Source organism: Chiloscyllium plagiosum, unplaced genomic scaffold, assembly GCF_037043375.1.
Source record: "Chiloscyllium plagiosum isolate Xiang-an unplaced genomic scaffold, Cpla_swu_hap1 HiC_scaffold_42, whole genome shotgun sequence".
Lineage (NCBI taxonomy): Eukaryota > Metazoa > Chordata > Chondrichthyes > Orectolobiformes > Hemiscylliidae > Chiloscyllium > Chiloscyllium plagiosum.
Window position 1 is genome coordinate 173,934 of NW_028270180.1, and position 22,474 is coordinate 196,407.

General features: G+C 43.9%; 1 protein-coding gene across 6 annotated transcripts in view; it reads right to left on the minus strand.

Annotated features, from left to right (window-relative positions):
• lrrc49 (leucine rich repeat containing 49) overlaps positions 1-22,474 on the minus strand; it is a 274,354-nt gene that overhangs the window by 168,738 nt on the left and 83,142 nt on the right. The gene's annotated exons all lie outside the window — the stretch shown is intronic.

The following is a 22,474-nucleotide window of genomic DNA, read 5'->3' on the forward strand; positions in this document are numbered from 1 at the left end:
TATTTTCCCTCAACAGTTGCTGTAAAATCTCTTGTTTTTAACCTATAAGACAAAAACTTTACAGGTTTTTAACCAATCGCCCATGTGCCTCCTGCAAGCAAATGAAAGTATCTAAATAAGAGAGACCAAACAGCAGGTCCCCGGTGAGCAAAATAATTATCTCAGCAAAATATGTGGACAGAAGCCATTGAAGATCCTTAAGTTTATTTTATTCTGCCAATTTTATTTTGTATCTCTGAACGTATATAGAGGAGGTTTCAGAAGGAGGTTAGAATTTTAACTAGTAGAGTTATTACTGATGATTCAGAATTGTTTACTTGTAGCTAAAATTTATTTTTGTAATATTTAAGTATGGAAACCTGGTCCTTTCTTGAGTTTAAAAAGACAGGCAAATTAGGATTTCTGGGGATTGATAAGATCTTTAACTTTTGTGATGACTCTGGGATCAGCGAGACTTGAGTTCCAGAGAGCTACCACAGTAAGGCCTAACAATATGGCCTCACCATGTTTACTGTACACTACCTATTCGCCCACTCCACCAACTTGTCAATGTCCCTTTAAAGTTCTGTACTGTCCACCTCACAATTTACAATGTTTCCAAGTTTTGTGACATCTCTAATCTTTGAAATTGTTCCCTTTACTTCAAGAACTAAGTAATTTATTTCTCAGGGTCCCAGGTGAGGAGATGGCATTGTGATATTATTACTGGTTCAGTTTTTTTAAAAATCAAGGGAAAAGCTTTCTGCCTCTTGGAGTCTTATCTCGTATAAAATAAATTTGCTGTGTTTGTTGGAGGTCACATATTTTAGCTTCAGGACATTGTTGCAGGAGATCCTCAAGGTAGTTTCGTAGGCCCAACAAGCTTCAATTAGTTCACCAATGACCTTCCCTCCCTCATAAGATCAGAAGTGAAGATGTTTGCTGATGATTTCATCATGTTTAGCACCATTCACTACTCCTCAGATAATGAAGCAGTCCATGTCTAAGTGCAGCAAGACTTGAACAATATCCAAAAAAAACAAAAGAACTGTGAATGCTGGAAATCAGAAACAAAAACAGAAATTGCTGGAAAAAGTCAGCAGGTCTGGCAGCATCTGTGGACAGAAATCAGAGTTAACATTTCAGGTCCAGTGGGTTCTCACTAGACTCAAAACATTAACTGTGATTTTTCTCCACAGATGCTGCGTGACCTGCTTTTTTTCCAGTAATTTCTGTTTTTGTTGTTGAACAATATCCAAACTTGGGCTGACAAGCGGCAAGTAACGTTCATGCCACACCAGTGCAAGAAATGACCATCTTTAACAATACAGAATGTACCCATTTTCCTTTAATATTCAATGGCATTACCATCATTCAATTTCCCAATACCAACATCCTGATGATTACCATTGACCAGAAACTAAACTGGATGAGCAATGCAAGAACAGGTCAAATGCTAGGAATCGTGCAGTGAGCAACTCACCTTCTGACTCCCCAAAGCCTGTCAACTATCTATAAGGCACAAATCAAGAGTGTGATGGAATACTCCCCACTTGCCTGGATTATTGCAGCTCAAACAACAGAGGCATTACTGCATCCAGAACAAAACAGTCTGTTTGATAGTAAGCACCACATCAACAAACATTCATTTTATCCACCACTGACACTCACTGGCAGCAATATGCATCATTTACAAGATACACTGCAGATATTTACCAAGGTTCCTTGGGCAGCACCTCCTAAAACCACAACCACTATCATCTATGAAGACAAGACAGCAGACACAATGGGAATGCCATCACTTGCAAGTTCCCGCCAAAAAAAAAAGCCACTCACCATCCTGACTTGAAAATATATCACTGTTCGACCAGTACTGCAGGGACAAAATTCGGACATTCCCACTCAAAAAGCTTTGTGGGTGTACCTGTACCAGTTCACTGCAGCAGTTCAAGATGACAGCTCACCAATTTCTCAAGGTCAAAAAAAAAAGGGAAATAAATGCTGGCCTAGGCACCGATGCCCATATCCCAAGAATGAATAAAAAAGAATAATGACTCATGAGGATTACCACAACAAGCCTTCCTCCTCAGAAAAAAGTCCATTAACTATGACACTCTGTCCTATCACTCAGCCAATTCTGTAACCATATTGCTACTGTCCCTTTTATTCCAAGACCTATCACTTTCCTCATTTGTCTGTTGCACAGTACTGTATCAAAAGATTTATAAGTCCATGTCCACCACACCAACAGATTTGTCCTCAAACATGACTGCTATCTCTTCAAAATAAAACTCAAACAAGTCATTCATGATTTTCCCTCAGCAAATCCATCCTAAATTTTCTAAATTAATCCACATTTTTCCAAGTTACTATTAATTCTATCTTTCTTGTTCCAGTTAAGTTGGCTCTCTACCAGTTGATTATTCTTCCTCTATATTAACCAATATCATTAGGAAAAAAAATACTGCGCTTTCCAATCGGTGTCAGGTGAGAGGTATTGGACACTAACATTTCACCTGTGGCATTAGGGATGACAGGATCAACTACTGCTGTTTTTCTATTAAAAATCTCACAACATCAAATTATAGTTCAGCAGGTTTATTTGGAAGCACTAGCTTTCAGAGCGCTGCTCCTTCATCAAGTGGCTGTGAAATATAAGATTGTAGTACACAGAATTTATAGCAGAAGTTTACGGTGTGATATAACTAAAATTATATATTGAAAAAGTCTTGGATTTTTGTTGAGTTTCTCACTTTTTAGAATGAATATGTTGGTTTCAGTTCTTTCATATATAAATCCCAGAACTTTCTTAAAGTTACATTCTCAACTGAAGTTTAACAATAGCCAAGCTCGGTACCAATGGAAATGGCCTCAACCGGGACCTTGGGTTTATGTCACACTACAGGTGACCCCACTGCACTACACACACAGACACACACAAGTCTGTAACGTAAGAGTCCAACAAAATAGTCTCACATTCTTGTCTTTAAAGTGTTTGAAGAATGTAAGTGGATCATGATCCGCGAATACAATAGTCTCCGACACATTGCTTGTGACATACAGATTAAAATGTTGTAAGACCAGTACCAAACTCAATAGTTCCTTTTCGATTGTGGAGTATTTCCTCTGGTGGATGTACATCTTCTTTGAAAAGTAACCAACTGGCAGTTCAATCCCATCTTCATCTTCCTGTGGGAGTACAGGTCCAATTCCTATGTCACTAGCATCGATGGCGACTTTAAAAGGTTTTGAAAAGTTTGGTGTAGCTAAAACTGGTCTGGTGGTTAACATGGCTTTCAAATGGTTGAATGCCTCCTGACATTATTCTGTTCACTGAAACTTTGTGTTCTTCTTCAGCAAATTGGTTAATAGTGCCACTACATCGCTGAAGTTTGGAACAAACTTCTAACAGAATCTGCTGAGTCCTAAGAATTGAAGCATCTCTTCCTTCAAGGTTGGTTGTGGAAATTCCTTGATGGCCTTCACTTTGGCGTCCCATGCGGTCAACCTTCCATGACCGATGTCATGTCCCAAGAACATCACCTCTGCTTTCGTGAATTCCGTTTTATTTAAGTTTATCGCCAGTTTTGCTTCTCATCGTCGTTCAAAGAGATCTGCAAACTGCACCATGTGATCTTTCCAGGACTTATTGAAGATCACTACATCATCCAAAAAAATTGCACAGTTTGTTAACCCAGCCACAACTCTGTAATGGGTCTTTGGAATGTGACGGATGCGTTCTTCATTCCAAACAGCATCACTTTAAACTGATATAGCCCATTTGCGGTTACAAACGCAGAAATTTCTTTTGCTGTCTCTGTTAAAGGTACCTGCCAGTAACCACGCATTAAGTCCAACTTGGTGATATAACTGGGTGGTCCAACTTTCTCGATACAGTCCTTCAGTCTAGGAATTGGATATGAGTCGATTTTGTAACGGCGTTGATTTTCCGATATTGCACGCAGAATCGTTGAGTCCCATCCGGTTTGGGAACTAAGATGATCGGTGAACTCCACTTGCTCTGGCCTGGCTTGATGATATCCTCGTCGAGCATGGCCTCCACCTCCATCTGGACCTATCTGGCTTTGAAAGGATTAAGCCAATAGTGGTGTTGTTTTATTGAAGCAGTATTCCCTACTTCATCTACAATAGCATTAGTCCTCCCCATCTGATTCTTACATAGACCTTATACTGCAGTAACAAATCTTTCAACTGCGTTCTATGCTCCTGAGACAGATAGCTTACTAACCTATCCCACTCCTCAAGGATTTCTTCATTTTTAAATCTATTTTGAGGCAATCTAAAATCCAAATCATCTGGACTTGATTCCTCACTCTGCAAGGCAGTAACTAACACTTGTTGCTCCAGTTCTTTCTCACCTAGTATAACACGGTTTTAACATGTTCACATGACATACTCAATACTTTTTTTTCTATCTGGCACCTTTACTAAATAGTTCACCTGACTCAACTTTTTCTCAATTTTATAGGGACCATGAAACCTGACTTTGAAGAGATTTCCTATCACTGGTAACAGTACTAATATGTTATCCCCTCAGGAAAGCGTCAGAGTCTCAAAGCTTTTATCTCCCACCTGTTTCATTCCATACTGTGCCCTCTTTAGGTGCTGTTTAGCTAACTCACCTATTCGATTTAGTCTCTCCCTCAGCCCCAATACATAATCTAAGTGTGAGATCTCCGACTTTGATTCTGTCAATTTTTCTTTAATTAATTTCAAAGGGCCTCTCATTTCATGACCGAATATTAACTCTTAAGGGAGTGAACTGAGTAGATTCATTTGGGGCATCTCTAATGGCAAACAAAACAAATGGGATACCTTTATTCCAGTCATTCGGGTAATCCTGACAGTATGCTCTCAACATGGTCTTCAAGGTCTGATGCCATCTTTCTAAAGCTCCCTGGGATTCAGGATGATATGCACTGGATTTAAAGTGCTGTATACCTAAGCTATCCATAACCTCCTTAAACAGTCCAGCAGTAAAATTTGACCCTTGGTCCGGCTGAATCTCTCAGGGTAGCCCATACCGTGTGAAGAAAGCTACTCACTCCTCTACCACCTTTTTTGCCTTGATACTCCGTAATGGAATTGCCTCCCGAAATCTGGTAAAGGCATCCATTACGATTAACAAGTACTGGTTCCCACTTTTAGTTCTCGGGAGTGGACCTACACAATCAATTATAACCCGCATTAAATGCGGGACTTGGCAACAAAGATGCTGGTTTTATTACCGCCTGTGGCATACCTACCATTTGGCACGTATGACACATTCGGCAAAAGTAAACCAGATCCTTGTACATCCCAGGCCAATAAAAATGTTTGTGTATCTTAGCCTGAGCCTTTTGTACCCAGAGGTGACCTCTTATAGGTAGTTCATGTGCTACCCGTAACACCACCTGCTACTGGCAATGCAATCTGGTGCACTTCGGCCCATTGCTCCTCTGCACAAACCTGCCATGGTCTCTATTTCAGTCTTAGGATTCTATCTTTCAGATAATAAGCCTCCAGAATATTCTCTGCCTCCTTTTCAAAGTATGCATCCACATATATATCTTTTGTATCTTGTCGTGCTGTTGCAAGTCTCTTAGTCTTTCAGGACTAAACACTTCTGTCTGACCCTCTGCCTGTTCAGGTTTTTCCTGCACCATTACGTCAAACAGGGTATTTGCTAACTGAACCTCAATTCCTTTATCTTTCTCTGTACTTTTTGCTTCGCGTTGAGACCTATGATAGTGGGATTCTGGTTACCGCACTGTCTGGGAAAATACCAGAATATTTCTGTTTTAACTCTTCAGTTTCTTGGTCTTCTTTGGGCTTCTCCACAACAAGGGGTGTCACTCCCACCTTGGATCCTGCTAAATCATTCCCAAGAACAAACTGATTTCCTGGAACTGACATTCTGTCAATCACTCCCACTGTAATTTCCCCCGTCTTAAGTTGGCACTCCAACCTGATCTTACATAGGGGAATGTCCAATTTCTGTCCATCTATCCCACAAATGATCACATTCCCGGGTAATGGATCAGAAAGAGTGCATATTCGCTCATCCCTTACTATCAGCGACTGGTTGGATCCTGTATCTCTCAAAATTATAACTTCTTGTCCTTCTCCCACTGTCTTTCTGAGTAAACTTTACCCACAGAGGCGAATTCTTTGTAGACATCACGATCTCACTCCATACTCAGCGCTGCCTCAGCTGTGCACTCTCCTGCAGCTCCTCGGCTCTTCTTGCAGTCTCCTTTACTACCTTGAGTAATGCCACTGGCTTAGTTTCTTTTACCACATCTTTTCTCACAGCACCTTTCTTTAATGACCAGCACTGTCTTTATGTGTCCCATCTTCTGGCCATGAAAACAGTACTGAGTAGAGTGGTTTCTGTCATGATTGTATGTTTTATTGAGATATGTCTCTTGATTAAATTTAAAGTATAAGCCATAAGTATTAACTTAACCTGGAGCAGTGTTTTGTAGAGGAATAAGACAGTGCTATTTTCTGGATCTGTAGATTGAAAGAAGCAAAAATGGCCTTTAGTAGAGTGATATGCTCTTCTTGTCAGATGTGGGAGTTTAGGGAGAGTTTACAGGTTACTGAGAATTATATCTGCAATAAATGCCGTTGGTTGCGAAACTTATTAGATTGAATGGATCGGTTGGAGAGACAATTAGAGGCAATGAGGAATTTACAAGAGCAAGAGGATGTGATGGAAGGCAGTTATAGGAAGGAGGAAAAGTCACATAGATGGGTTAACTCAAGGAAAGGTAAGAGAGGTAGGCAGTTAGTGCAGGAGTCTTCTGTGGCTATCCCCATTTCAAACATGCTGCTTTGGAATATATAGGGGGTGATGGATTCTCAGGGGAATGTAGCACAAACAGCTAAGTTTCTGGCATTGAGACTGGCTCTAACGCAATGAGGGATATGTCGGGTTCCAAGAGATCAATCGTATTCGTCCGAGGTACAGACAGACTGCGGCCAACAGCAAAAAAATCAGAATAGTGTGTTGCTTCCCTTGTGCCAAGGTAAAGGATGTTTCAGAGAGGGTGCAGAATGTTCTCAAGAAGGAGAGGGGCCAGCAGAAGGTCATTGCACACATTGGAACCAACGACATAGGAAGGGAAAAGGTTGAGATTCTGAAGAGAGATTACAGAGGGTTAGGCAGGAATTTAAAAAGAGTAGTAATATCTGGATTACTCTCAGTGCTACGAGCTAGTGAGGGCAGGAATAGGAGGATACAGCAGATGAATGCATGGCTGAGGAGCTGGTGTATGGGAGAAGGATTTTTGGAACATTGGAAGCTCTTTTGGAGTAGAAGTGACCTGTGCAAGGAGGACAGATTGCACCTAAATTGGAAGGGGGCTAATTTACTGGCAGAGAGATTTGCTAGAGCTGCTTGGAAGGATTTAAACTAGTAAGGTGGGGGGGCGGAACACCCAGGGAGACAGTGAGGAAAGAGATCAATCTGAGATTGGTACAGTTGAGAACAAAGGCGAGTCAAACAGTCAGAGCAGGCAGGGTCAAAGCAGAGAACAAGGAAGGACTGATAAATTAAACTGCATTTACTTCAATGCAAGAGGCCTAACAGGGAAGGCAGATGAACTCAGGGCATGGTTAGGAACATGGGACTGGGATATCATAGCAATTACAGATTTGTGGCTCAAGGATGGACAAGACTGGCAGCTTAATGTTCCAGGATACAAATGCTACAGGAAGGGCAGAAAGGGAGGCAAGAGAGGACGGTGAGTGGCGTTTTTGATAAGGAATAGCATTACTATTCCCAGAAATACATCCAGGGAAGTTATTTGGGTGGAACTGAGAAATAAGAAAGGGATGATCACCTTATTGGAATTGTATTATAGACTCCCTAATCGTCAGAGGGAAATTGAGAAACAAATTTGTAAGGAGATCTCAGTTATCTGTAAGAATAATAGGGTGGATATGGTAGGGGATTTTAACTTTCCAAACATAGACTGGGACTGCCAAAGTGTTAAGGGTTTCGATGGAGAGGAATTTGTTAAGTGTGTACAAGACAATTTTCTGATTCAGTATGTGGATGTACCTATTAGAGAAGGTGCAAAACTTGACCTACTCTTGGGAAATAAGGCAGGGCAGCTGACTCAGGTGTCGGTGGGGCGCACTTTAGGGACAGCGACCATAGTTTTATTAGTTTTAAAATACTGATGGAAAAGGATAGATTAAGGACAAAAGGGTAACTAGGGAGAGAATAGTGCCCCTCAAAGATCAGCAAGGTGGCCTTTGTGTGGAGCCGCAGGAGATGGGAGAGATACTAAATGAGTGTTTCGCATCAGTATTTATAGAATGTAGGGAAACAGATGGTGATGTCTTGAAAAATGTCCACATTACAGAGGAGGACGTGCTGGATGTCTTGAAATGCATAAAAATGGATAAATCCCCAGGAACTGATCAAGTGTACCCTAGAACTCTGAGGGAAGCTAGAGCAGTGATTGCTGGGCCTCTTACTGAAATATTTGTATTATCAATAGTCACAGGTGAAGTGCTGGAAGACTAGAAGTTGACTAATGTGGTGCCACTATTTAACAAAGGTGGTAAGGAAAAGCCAGGGAACTATAGACCAGTGAGCCTGATGTCAGTGGTAGGCACATTTTTGGAGAGAATCTTGAGGGACAGGATGTACACGTATTTGGAAAGGCAAGGACTGATTAGGGATAGTCAACATGGCTTTGTGCGTGGGAAATCATGTCTAACAAATTTGATTGAGTTTTTTGAAGAAGTAACAAAGAGGATTGATGAGGGCAGAGCGGTGGATGTGATCTATATGGACTTCAGTAAGGCATTCGACAAGGTTCCCCATGGGATACTGGTTAGCAAGGTTAGATCTCATGGAATACAGGGAGAACTAGCCATTTGGATACAGAACTGGCTCAAAGGTAAAAGACAAAAGAGGGTGGTGGTGGGTTGTTTTTCAGATTGGAGGCCTGTGACCAATGGAGTGCCCCAAGGATTGGTGCTGGGTCCACTACTTTTCATCATTTTTATGTGAGCATAGAGGACAGTTAGTAAGTTTGCAGATGACACCAAAATTGGAGGTGTAGTGGACAGCAAAGAAGGTTTCCTCCAAATAAAACGGGATCTTGATCAGATGGGCCAATGAGCTGAGAAGTGGCAGAAGGAGTTTAATTTAGATAAATGTGAGGTGCTGCATTTTGGGAAAGCAAACCAGGACATGACTTATACACTTAATGGTAAGTTCCTAGGGAATGTTGGTGAACAAAGAGACCTTGGAGTGCAGCTTCATAGCTCCTTGAAAGTGGAGTCGCAGGTAGATAGGATAGTGAAAAAGCTGTTTGGTATGCTTTCCTTTCTTGGTCAGAGTATTGAATACAGGAGTTGGGAGGTCAGATTGCGGCTATACAGGACATTGGTTAGGCCACTGTTGGAATACTGCATGCAATTCTTGTCTCCTTCCTATCGGAAAGATGTTGTGAAATTTGAATGGGTTCAGAAAAGATTTACAAGGAAGTTGCCATGGTTGGAGGATTTGAGCTATAGGGAGAGATTGAATAAGCTAGGGCTGTTTTCCCTGGAGCATCGGAGGCTGAGAGGTGACCTTATCGAGGTTTATAAAATCATGGAGGACATGGATAGGATAAATAGACAAAATCTTTTCCTTTGGGTGGGGGAGTCCAGAACTAGAGGGCATAGGTTTGGGGTGAGACAGGAAAGATATAAAAGAGACCTAAGGGGCAACTTTTTCACGCAGAGGGTGGTACGTATATGGAATGAGCTGCCAGAAGAAGTGGTGGAGGCTAGTACAATTGCAACATTTAAAAGGCATCTGGATGGGTATAGGAATAGGAAGGGTTTGGAGGGATATGAGCCAGGTGCTGGCAGGTGAGACTAGATTGGATTTGGATATCTGGTTGGCATAGACAAGTTGGACTGAAGGGTCTGTTTCCGTGCTGTACATCTCTATGACTCTACCTCACTGAGTCCTAGGTCTATAAAATTGAATTCTAATTTCAGAAAAAAAATTGCTCAGCAACATTAGTGGAGAGGTCCTCTTTTCAAAAACTGGATTTTGAGTAATTAATGAAATAAACTCATTCTCTTATCTGCTTGAACACCAAAGGTTTTGGGGAATGTGGAAAGTCAAAAAAGAGAAGCAAACTGGAACAATGTGAGAAGACTAGCAGCAAACATCAGGGAAATCCAAAGTCTTCTGTACACATATAAATAACAAATGAGTGGCTGAAGGAGGAGTAGGCCAATCAGAGACATCGAAGAAGGGGTCGTGGCTGAGATTGGTGATACCTTGCACCTATCTTTACAAAAAAAAAGGATCCTGCCCAGGTCATAGTGACAGAGGAGGAAAACCTGTAGCCTTTTCTTAGACTGATGGTCTCCATCCTTTCCCATCAAGGCTCGTTTCTCATTTAAAAGTGAGGACGTGACATGTAATATTCACAAAGTGCCCAGAAAAGATCGCAAAAGAGAAAAAGGTGGCAGGATTAATTAGGGAAGACAATGTAGTGCTGGGAGAGAGGATATCTTAGATGCATTTGAGTTGCCAAGCTTAACGGGTATAATCAACTGCTGAGTAAATTCTGTTGACCTCTAAGTAGCCAAATATAGGAGTGAATCTACAAGGAAATCACAAGAGATATTCAAAAGGTTTGGTGATATAGGGGCCTTTATTTACTTAAACATTGATTGGTACAACGTTAGAGTAAGTGAGAGGCATGTGTGTGTCTGTGTGAATGTGTTTGGCAAAGGGAAGAGAGGAAGAGAGAGGCAATGAGAGGAAGACAGAGACAGAGAGAGAGAGAGAGAGAGATAGAGAGAGAGAGACAGAGAGAGAGGGACGGAGAGGGACGGAGAGGGGGGGGAGACAGAGAGAGAGAGAGAACAAGAGAGAGACAGACGAAGAGGGAGACAGAGATAGGGAAAGAAAGAGAGAGACACAGAGAGCGATAAAGACAGAGAGAGAGAGACAGATAGAGAGACAGATAGACAGACAGATAGACAGACAGGGGGAGAGAGAGAGAGAGAGAGAGGGACAGAGAGATGGTGTGTGAGTGAGAGAGAGAGAGAGAGGGACGAGAGAGAGAGAGAAATAGAGTGAGAGAGAAAAAGAGAGGGAGAGAGTGAGAGATGGAGACAGAGAGATGTAGAAAGAGAGGGAGAGACACAGAGAGAGGGAGAGGGGGGCAATGGAAAAAGGAAGGGGGAGATAGAGAGAGACGGACGGGGAGAGAGATAGAGATAGAGATGGAGACAGAGAGAGGGAGTCACAGAGGGAGAGAGACAGAGAGAAAGAGGCAGAGAGAAGGAGAGAGACAGAGAGAGTGACGCAGAGAGGAGAGAGAGACGGGGAGAGAGAGAGAGGGAGAGGTGAAGAGAGAGGGAGAGAGAGACAGACGGAGAGAAAGAGAGAGACAGAGATCAAAGGAGAGATGAGGGGAGAGAAATGTAAAGAAAGTGAGAGACGGACAGAGAGGGAAAGAGAGAGAGAGACAGAGAGAGAAAAAGAAAGAGAGAGACGCAAAGAGAGAGATGGTGAGCGAGGGAGAGATGGAGGGAGAGAGAAACGGAGAGAGAGAGATAAGGGGGAGGAGCGAGAGACGCAGAGAGAGAGAGAGATACGGGGAAGAGACAGAGAGAGACGACGAGAAAGAGAGAGACAGAGATAGAGGGAGAGACGGGGGAGAGAGAGAGATGTAAAGAAAGTGAGAGACGGACAGAGAGGGAGAGAGACGGGGAGAGAGAGAGAGAGAGAGAGAGAAAAAGAAAGAGAGAGAGATGGTGAGAGAGGGAGAGATGGAGAGAGAGAGAAAGGGAGAGAGAGAGAGATACGGGGGGAGAGGGAGAGAGAGAGAGAGAAAGAGACACAGAGAGAGAGACAGGGAGAGACAACAAGAGAGAAAGAGAGAGACAGACAGAAAGATGGAAAAAGAGAGAGAGAGAGACAAAGCGAGAGACAGAGATGGATGGAGAGAGACAGAGACAGAGAGAGGGAGAGAGACAGAGAGAGATAGATAGAGAGAGAGACAGAGAGAGAGAGAGAGGGGGACGGGAGGGGTGGGAGACAGAGAGAGAGAGAACAAGAGAGAGACAGGCGAAGAGAGAGGGAAACAGAGTGAGAGAGAAATAGAGAAAGAGAGAGGGAGAGAGTGAGAGATGGAGAGAGAGATGTAGAAAGAGAGGGGGAGAGAGAGACACACTCAGAGAGAGGGAGAAAGGGGGCGATGGAGAGAGGAAGGAGGGGAGCGGGACAGAGAGAAAGAGGCAGAGAGACAGAGAGAGAGAGACAGAGAGAGGGATAGTGACAGAGAGAGAGACAGATTGAGACAGATAGAAAGAGAGAGAGAGAGAGACAGACAGACAGACAGACAGGGAGGGGGAGAGACGGGGAGAGAGAGACAGAGAGAGTAAAAGAAAGAGAGCGACGCAGAGAGACAAATGGTGAGAGAGGGACAGATGGAGGGAGAGAGAGAAACGAAGAGAGAGAGATTCAGGAGAGAGAGAGAGATACGGGGGGAGCGAGAGACAGATAGAGACGGAGGGAGAGAGAGAGAGAGAGACAGAGAGAGACGACGAGAGTGAGAGAGAGAGACAGAAAGTTGGAGAAAGAGAGAGAGACAAAGCGAGAGACAGAGATGGAGAGAGAGAGAGGGGGAGAGAGAGAGAGAGAGGGGAACGGAGGGGGGGAGAGAGAGAGGGGAATGGAGAGGGGGGAGAGAGAGAGAGAGAACAAGAGAGAAACAGACGAAGAACAGAGACAGAGGTGGGAAAGAGAGAGAGAGACAGAGAATGAGAGAAACAGAGAGAGACTGAGAGAGAGAGAGACACACAGAGAGAGAGACAGAGACAGAGAGAGACAGATACAGATACAAAGAGAGAGACAGGCAGACAGACAGAGAGACACGGAGAGAGAGAGGGACAAAGAGACGGAGAGAGAGGGACAAAGAGACGGTGAGAGAGAGAGAGAGAGAGACAGAGAGAGAGAGAGAGGGGGACAAAGAGATGGTGAGAGAGAAAGAAACAGAGGGGGGGGTTGGGGACAGGGTGCGAGAGAGAAACAGAGTGAGAGAGAAAAAGAGAGAGAGAGAGATGGAGAGAGAGGGAGAGAGAGACAGGAAGAGAGCGCGAGGGAGAGACACCGAGAGAGAGAGAGAAAGAAAGATGGAGTGAGAGACGGAGAAAGAGTGGGAGTGACGGAGAGACAGAGAGAGAGACAGAGAGAGAGACGGAGAGAGCGGGAGAGAGCGGGAGAGAGCGGGAGAGAGCGGGAGAGAGCGGGAGAGAGCGGGAGAGAGCGGGAGAGAGAGGGAGAGAGAGGGAGAGAGAGGGAGAGAGAGGGAGAGAGAGGGAGAAATAGAGGGAGCGGGAGATGGAGCGAGAGAGAGAGAGAGAGCGAGAGAGAGAGAGAGGTGACGGAGGGACGGACGGAGTGTCGGACAGAGGAAGGGATAGACGGAAGGAGGGGCAGATGGAGGGACGGATGGTTGGAGGGACAGAGTGACAGAAGGATAGACGGAGGTACGGACGAGCGGAGGGATGCTCGGATGGACGGAGGGACAGATGATGGAGGACGGATGGAGGAATGGAGGGATGGATGGAGGTACAGAGGGACAGATGGAGGGATGGATGGTCGATGGGACAGACGGAAGAACAGACGAATGGACGGAAAAAGGAAGACACTTAAGTAAGAGCAATCATCGAGTAAGGAAACTAGCCACAGTAAAAAGTAACTAAAGTTTGATAGAAAAAGTTGTAGCTGAACATTGGGTGATTTTTAAGGAATTGCTGGTTTCGGGTATAGGTAAGGTGAATTCTAAAAGAAGAACAAATTAGAAAACGGAAGTTAGGGATGCTTGCATGACCAATGAGATAAAGATGACAGTAAAATGAAAGAAAATGTGTACAAATGTTTGGGTACGAATGTGTTAGAATTCTTTGAAGAGATAACTAGTAGGTTAGACAAGGGAAACCCATCGGGTGTTATCTATCTAGACTTCCAAAAGGCCTTTGATAAGGTGCCTCACAAGAGGCTGCTGAGTAAGGTGAAAGCCCATGGTGTTCAAGGTGAGCTACTGGCATGGATTGAGGATTGCTGTCTGACAGAAGGCAGAGAGTTGCGATAAAAGGTTCTTTTTCGGAATGGCAGCCGGTGACAAGTGGGTGTCCCACAGGGTTCAGTGTTGGGGCTGCAGCTGTTCACTTTATATATTAATGATCTGGATGAAGGGACTGGGGGCATTCTAGCAAAGTTCGCTGATGATACAAAGTTAGATGGATAGGGAGGTAGTTCTGAGGAGGTGGGAAGGCTGCGGAAAGAGTTAGACAGTTTAGGAGAAAGGTCCAAGAAATGGCTGATGAAATTCAATGTGAGCAAATGCGAGGTCTTGCACTTCGGAAAAAAGAACACAAGCAAAGACTATTTTATAAACTGAGAAAATTCATAAAGTCAAAGTACAAAGGGATCTGGGAGTGTAGTACTGGATTTTCTAAAGGTTGACTTACAGGTTGAGTCCGTGGTTAAGAAAGCAAATGTAATGTTTCAAGAGGGTTGGAATGTGAAAGCAGTGAGGTGGTACTACGACTTGATAAAGCTCTGGTTGGGCCGCTTTTAGAATACTGTGTCCAGTTTTGGGCCCCACACTTCAGGAAGGACATACTGGCACTGGTGCGTGTCCAGCGGAGATTCACACGGATGATCCCTGGAATGGTAGGCCTAACATAGGATGAGCGGCTGAGGATCCTGGGATTGTATTTATTGGAGTTCAGACGGTTGAAGGGAGATCTAAAAGAAACTTACAAGATAACACAAGGCTTAGAAAAGGTGGATGCTGGGAAATTGTTTCCATCAGGCGGGGATACTAAGACTCGTGGGCACAGCCTTAGAATTAGAGGGGGTCAATTTAGAACGGAAGTGAGAAGACATTTCTTCAGCCAGAAAGTGGTGGGCCTGTGGAATTCACCACAGAACGCAGTGGAGGCCGGGACGTTAAATGTTTTCATGATAGAGATTAATAAATTCTTAAACTCGCAAGGAATTAAGAGATACAGGGAGAGTGCGGGTAAGTGGCGTCGAAATGCCCATCAGCCATGATTGAATGGCAAGAGTGGACTCAAAGGGCCGAATGGCCTTACTTCCACTCCTATGTCTTATGGTCTTAACAGAGGGACCTTGGAGTTCAAGTGCATGGTAGTCTGAAAATGGAGTCACAGTTAGACAGGGCAGTGAAGAAGACTTTTGGCACACTGGCCTTCATCATTTAGGGCATTAAGTGTAGAAGTTGGGAAGTTTTGTTGCAGAGTTGTACAGGATGTTGATGAGGCTGCACTTAGAGTATTGTGTTCAGTTTTGGTCACCTTGCTGTGGGGAGGATGTTATTAAACTGGAAAGAGTGCGGAAGAAATTTGTAAGGATGTTGCCAGGACTCAGGAGACTGTGATATGGGCCAAGTGCAGGGAAATGGGATTAGCATGGATGGACATTTTGGTCAGGATGGACCAGTTTGAGCCAAAGGGCCTGTCTCTTTGCTATAGGACTCTATGACTCTAAGTTACTGACTTTTGGAGAGCTGTTTGCTCTCTCCTCAAGATGCTGACTGTTGGAGTACAGTTTGTGCTCTTCTCAAGTTTGCCTTCTCAAGGTTCTGACTTGGGGAAGAGTTCCCCTATCAAATTGCTGATTGTTGAGATAGAGCTTGCCCTCTCCTCTGCTGACTGGTGGCATACAGTCCTGGTGGCGATTGGAGTGTTGAGGTTCAAGGGTGGAGGTGTGGGAAGTGGAGGAGATGCGGTGGAGAGCATCGTCGACCACGTCGGAGGGGAAATATCAGTCTTTGAAGAAGGAGGCCATTTGAGTAGTTCGGTAGTGGAATTGGTCCTCTTGGGAGCAGATGAGGCGAAGGAATTGGGAATATGGGATGGCGTTTTTACAGGGTGCAGGATGGGAGGAGGTGTAATCTAGGTAGCTGTGGGAGTCGGTCAGTTTGTAGTAAATGTCTGTGTTGAGTCGGTTGCCCGAGATAGAATGGAGAGGTCTAGGAAGGGGTGGGAGAAGTCTGAGACGGTCCAGGTAAATTTGAGGTTGGGGTGGAAGGTGTTAGTAAAGTGGATGAACTGTTCAACCTCCTCGTGGGAGCATGAGGTAGCACCAAAACAATCATCGATGTAGCGGAGGAAAAGGTGGGGGGTTGTGCCAGTGTAGCTGCAGAAGAAGGTAGGACCATTCAAGGATAAAGGAAGGAACTTGCACATGGAGGCAAAGCATGTAGGCGAGATTCTAAATGAATACTTTGCATTGGTATTCACCCGGGAAAAGGACATGGAGGATAGTGAAATTTGAGTGGAGCATGCTAATATGCCAGGGCATTTTGAGATTAAGAAAGAAGTGGTGTTGGGTCTCTTGAAGAGCACTAAAGTAAATAGGTCCACAGGGTCCGATAGTATCTACCCCAAGTTACTGGGAGAGGCAAGAGAGAAGATTGCTGGGGTCTTGACCAAGATCTTTGCATCCCCATTAACCACTGGAGAGATCCTGGAATAATGGCAAGTAGCTAATGCTGTTCCTCTGTTTAAGAACGGAAATAGGGACAATTCAGGAAACTGTAGACCGGTGAGTCTCACACTGGTGGTTGTGAAGCTAACTGAGAGAATTCTTAGTGAAGAGATTTACGCACATTTAGAAAAGCATGGCCTAATTAGGGACAGTCACCGTGGTTTTGTGCAGGACAGGTCACATCTTACTAACTCAATTGAATTTGTCAAGATGGTGACAAAGGTGAGCAATGAGGCTAGAGCAGTGGATGTTACCTACATAGATTTTAGTAAGGCTTTCAACAAGGTCCCTCATGGTAGGCTCATCCAGAAGATTAAGATGCATGGGATCCAAGGTGACTTGGCTGCATGGATTCTGAATTAGTTTGCCCATAGAAAGCAGAGGGTAGTGGCAGAAGGGTGATTTTCAAGCTGGAGGTCCATGACTAGTTGTGTTCTGCAGGCAACTATACTGGGACCTCTGCTGTTTGTGATTTATATAAATGACTTGGATGAAAATGTAGATGGATGGGTTAGTAAATGGACAGACAATACAAAAATGAGTGGAGTTGTGGATAGTGTAGAATGTTATCAAAGGATACTTCAGGATACAATCAGTTGCAGATATAGGTGGAGAAATGGCAGGTGAAGTTTAATTTGTGACAGTGTGATGTCTTGCACTTTGGGAGATCAAATGTTAAGGAAAAGTATATAGTTAATGGCAGGACCCTGAACAGCATTTATGTATTTAGGGATCTTGGAGTTCAAGATCCCTATGCAGCTCCTGAAAGTGACAACACAAGTGGATAGAGTAGTAAAAGTGTGGGCAAAGTCTTAGAGAGAATTGTAAGGGATAGGATTTATGAACATCTGGATAGGAATAATGTGATCAAGGATAGTCAGCATGGTTTTGTGAAGGGCAGGTCGTGCCTCACAAACCTTATTGAATTCTTTGAGAAGGTGACTAAGGAGGTGGACGAGGGGAAAGCGGTAGATGTGGTGTATATGGATTTTATTAAGGCGTTTGATAAGGTTCCCCATGGTAGACTACTGCAAAAAATACGGAGGTATGGCATTGAGGGTGAGTTGGAGGTTTGGATTAGGAGTTGGCTGGCTGGAAGAAGACAGAGGGTAGTAGTTGATGGCAAAGGTTCATCTTGGAGTGCCGTCACTAGCGGTGTTCCGCAAGGATCTGTTTTGGGACCATTGCTGTTTGTCATTTTTATAAATGACCTGGAGGAGGGGCTAGAAGGTTGGGTGAGCAAGTTTGCAGATGATACGAAAGTCGGAGGAGTTGTAGACAGTGAGGAAGGATGTGGCAGGTTACAGCGGGATATAGATAAGCTGCAGAACTGGGCAGAAAGGTGGCAAATGGAGTTCAATGTAGCTAAGTGTGAGGTGATTCACTTTGGTAAGACTAATAAAAAGATGGGGTACTGGGCTAATGGACGGATACTTGGTAGTGTGGATGAGCAGAGGGATCTTGGTGTCCATGTACACAGATCTTTGAAAGTTGCCACCCAGGTAAATAGTGCGGTGAAGAAGGCATATGGCGTACTGGCTTTTATTGGTAGAGGAATTGAGTTCCGGAGTACTGAGGTCATGTTGCAGTTGTATAAGACTCTGGTGCGGCCGCATCTGGAGTATTGTGTGCAGTTTTGGTCGCCATACCATAGGAAGGATGTGGAGGCACTGGAACGGGTGCAGAGGAGGTTTACCAGGATGTTGCCTGGTATGGTAGAAAGATCGTATGAGGAAAGGCTGAGGCACTTGGGGTTGTTTTCATTGGAGAAAAGAAGGTTTAGGGGTGACTTGATAGAGGTGTACAAGATGATTAGAGGTTTAGATAGGGTCGACAGTGAGAATCTTTTTCCACGTATGGAGTCAGCTATTACAAGGGGGCATAGCTTTAAATTAAGGGGGGGTAGGTATAGGACAGATGTTAGGGGTAGGTTCTTTACTCAGCGAGTCGTGAGTTCATGGAATGCACTGCCAGTAGCAGTGGTGGACTCTCCCTCATTATGGGCATTTAAGCGGGCATTGGATAGGCATATGGAGGATAGTGGGCTAGTGTAGGTTGGGTGGGCTTGGATCGGCGCAACATCGAGGGCCAAAGGGCCTGTACTGCGCTGTACTCTTCTATGTTCTATGTTCTATGTTCTATAAAGAAGGCATTTGGCCTTTACTGATCAGAGAACTGTGTGCAAGAGTCAGGATGTCATTCTTCAGCTTTATAAGACTTTGGTCAGGCCACACCTAGAATATTGCATTCAATTCTGGTCGCCACACTACAGGAAGAGTGTGAAGGCTTTGGAGAGGGTTCAGAAGAGGTTTAGCAAGATACTGCCTGGATTAGAGAGTATGAGCTAGAAGGAGAGGCTAGAAAACTCGGGTTGTTTTCTCTGGAGCAGCGGAGACTGAGAGGATACTTGATTAAGTCTGTAAAATTATTAGATGCATAGATATGGTTCATGGTCAGAATCTTTTCCCCCCAGAATTGAAATGTCTACAACTGGGGGAGGGGGGGCGGGGGGCATGCATTTAAGGTGAGGGGTGAAAGTTCAAAGGAGCTGTGAGGGGCAAGTTTTTTTTTCCACACAGAGAGTGGTAGGATTCTGGAGTGCGCTGCTGGGGTGGTGGTGAAGGTAGGGGCATTTATGGGGCTTTCAGATGAAAGCATGAATAAGCTAGGTATGAAGGGATCAGTATAATTTAGTGTCATTTTCGGCATAACATAGTGGGTCGAAGGGCCTGTTCCTGTGCTGTATTGTTTTACATTCTATATTACAGAGGTGGTGGTACTGGACGTCTTAAAACACATAAAGGTGTATCCAAGAACTTTGTGGGAAGCTAGGGAAATGATTGTTGGGCCTTTTGTTGAGATATTTGTATCATCACAGCCATAAGTATGGTGCCATTATTTCAGAAAAATGCCAGGAAAAGCCAGGGAAATATAGACCAGTGAGCCTGACAAGTTGTGGTGGATATGTTGTTGGAGGGGATTCTGAGGGATAGGATCCACAGGTCTTTGGAAAGGCAAAGACTGATTAGGGATAGTCAACATGATTTCATGCATGGAAAAACTTGATTGAGTTTTTTGAAGAAGTAACAAAGACTACTGATGAAGGCAGAGCTGAGGATGTTGTCTATATGGACTGCAGCAAGGCATTCGACAGGTTCCTCATGGTAGACTGGTTCGCAAGGTTAGATCACATGGAATCCAGGGAGATCTAGCCAATTGGATATAAAACTGGCTTGAAGGTAGGAGACAGAGGATGGTGGTGGAGGGTTCCTTTTCAGACTGGAAGCCTGTGACCAGCGGTGTGCCACCAGGATTGGTTCTTGACATTTATAAACATAATTAGAATGTGAATACCAGAAGAATAAGGACAGAACAACTAGGAGCAGGAGTAGGCTGTCTGGCCCTTCGAGCCTGCTCCACCATTCAATAAGATCATGGCTGATCTTTTTGTGGACTCAGATCCACTTACCAGAGCTCTCACCGTATCCTTTAATTCCTTTACTGTTCAATAAATATCTACCTTTGCTTTAAAAACATTTACTGAAGTAGCATCAACTCCTTCACTGGTCAGGAAATTCCATAGATTAACAACCCTCTAGGTGAAGAAATTCCTTCTCAATTCAGTCCTAAATCTGCTCCTGCTAATCTTGAGGCTATGCCCTCTTGTCCAAGCTTCACCTGCCAGTGGAAACATCCTCTCTCCTTCTATGTTATCTGTTCCCTTCATAATTTTATATATTTCTATAAGATCCCCCTCAATCTTCTGAATTCCAATGAATATAATCCTAATCTAATCAGTGTCTCCTCATAAACCAACCCCCCTCAACTCCGGAATCAACCTAATAAACCTCCTTTGCACCCCTCCAGTGCCAGTACATCCTTTCTCAAGTAAGGAGACCAAAAGTGCATGCTGTACTCCAGATGTGGAGAAAGTGAGGTCTGCAGATGCTGGAGATCAAAGTTGAAACTTTATTGCTGGAACAGCACAGCAGGTCAGGCAGCATCCAGGGAACAGGAGATTCGACGTTTCGGGCACAGGCCCTTCTTCAGGAGGGCCTGTGCCCAAAACGTCGAATCTCCTGTTCCCTGGATGCTGCCTGACCTGCTGTGCTGTTCCAGCAATAAAGTTTCAACGTACTCCAGATGTGGCCTCATCAGCATCTTGTACAGCTGCAACATAATCTCTCTGCGTTTAAACTCAATCCCTTTAGCAATGAAGGACAAAATGCTACTTGCCTTCCTAATTACTTGTACCTGCAGACCAACCTTCTGTGATTCATGCGCAAGGACACCCAGGTCCCTCTGCATAGCATCATGCTACAACTTTTTACCATTCAAATAATAATCATTTTTACTATTATTGTACAAAAACGTATGACTTCACATTTATTAACATTGTATTCCATCTGCCAGACCTTTGCCCACTCACTCAATGTATCTATGTTCCTCTGCAAAGTTTCACAGTTTTCTGCACACTTTACTCTGCTACTCATCTTAGTATCATCTGCAAACTTTGACACCTCACACATGGTCCCCAATTCCAAATCATCTATATAAATTGTAAATAATTGCGGTCTCAACACCAATCCCTGAGGCACACCACTAATCACTGATATCCAGTCAGAACAGCACTCATTTATCCCAACTCTTTGCTTCCTGTTAGTCAACCAATCCGCTATCCATGCTAATACTTTACCCCTAACGCCATAAATCCTTATCTTATGCAGCAGCCTCTTGTGCATCACCTTGTCAAGGCCTTTTGGAAATATGGCTAGTAAGTTTGCAGATGGCACTACAATTTATGGTACAGTGGATGGTGAAGAAGGTTATCTCAGAGTACAGCGTGACCTTGATCAGATGGGCCAGTGAGCCGAGGCGTTGCAGATAGAGTTTAATTTAGATAAATGTGAGGTGTTACATTTTGGTAAAGCAAAGCAGGGCAGGACTTATTCACTTAACGGTGAGATCCTGGGTAGTGTTGCCGAACAAAAAGATCTTTGTCTGCAGGTGCATAGTTCCTTAAATGTGGAGTCACAGGTCAACAGGGTAGTGAAGAAAGCATTTGCAACACTTGCCTTTATTAGGCAGCACATTGAGTATAGGAGTTTGGTTGTCATTTTGCAGCTGCACAGGACATTGGTTAGGTCACATTTGGAATACTGCATTCAATTCTAGATGTTGTTAAAGCTGAAAAGGTGCAGAAAAGATTTGCAAGGATGTTGATGGGTTGGAGGGTTTGAACTAGACAGAGGCTGAATAGGCTGGGGCTTTTCTTCTCCCAGAGTGTTGGAAGCTGAGGGATAACCTTATAGAGGTTTATAAAATCATGAGGCACATGAATAGGGTGAATAGCCAATGTCTTTCCCCATTGTAGAGTATTCCAAAACCAGAGGGCATAGGTTTAAGGTGACAGGGGAAAGATTTAAAAGGGACTTGAGGGTCAATTTTTTCATGCAAAGGGTGGTGTATGTGTGGAATGCACTGCCAGGAGTGGTGGAGGCTGGTACAATTACAACATTTAAAAAACATCTGAATGGGTACGTGAATAGCAAGGGTTTAGAGGGATAGGGGCCAAATGCTGGTAAATGAGACTAGATTAAACTAGTATATCTGGTCGATTTGGACGAGTTGGACCAAAGCGTCTATGTCCAAGCTGTACAACTCTACGATTCTATGACTAGGGGATACACATGTAAGAATGCAATGGGATGTAAGGAATTGTGAAACAGATTAAATTGTGTTACTGAGAGCTGGCATGGGCTAAATGCGCCCAATTGTGTCTTTCTGTGTCATAATGATGTGCAGGCTTAAGATTTTAACTAGGATAATTCAGTAATATGTTATCTATAACAAACAGAAGTTACAGAGGTTAGAAAGCAAGATAGATTATTTGGAGGAGTTTCTTTCTGATGTACACAGAGGACCCATGAA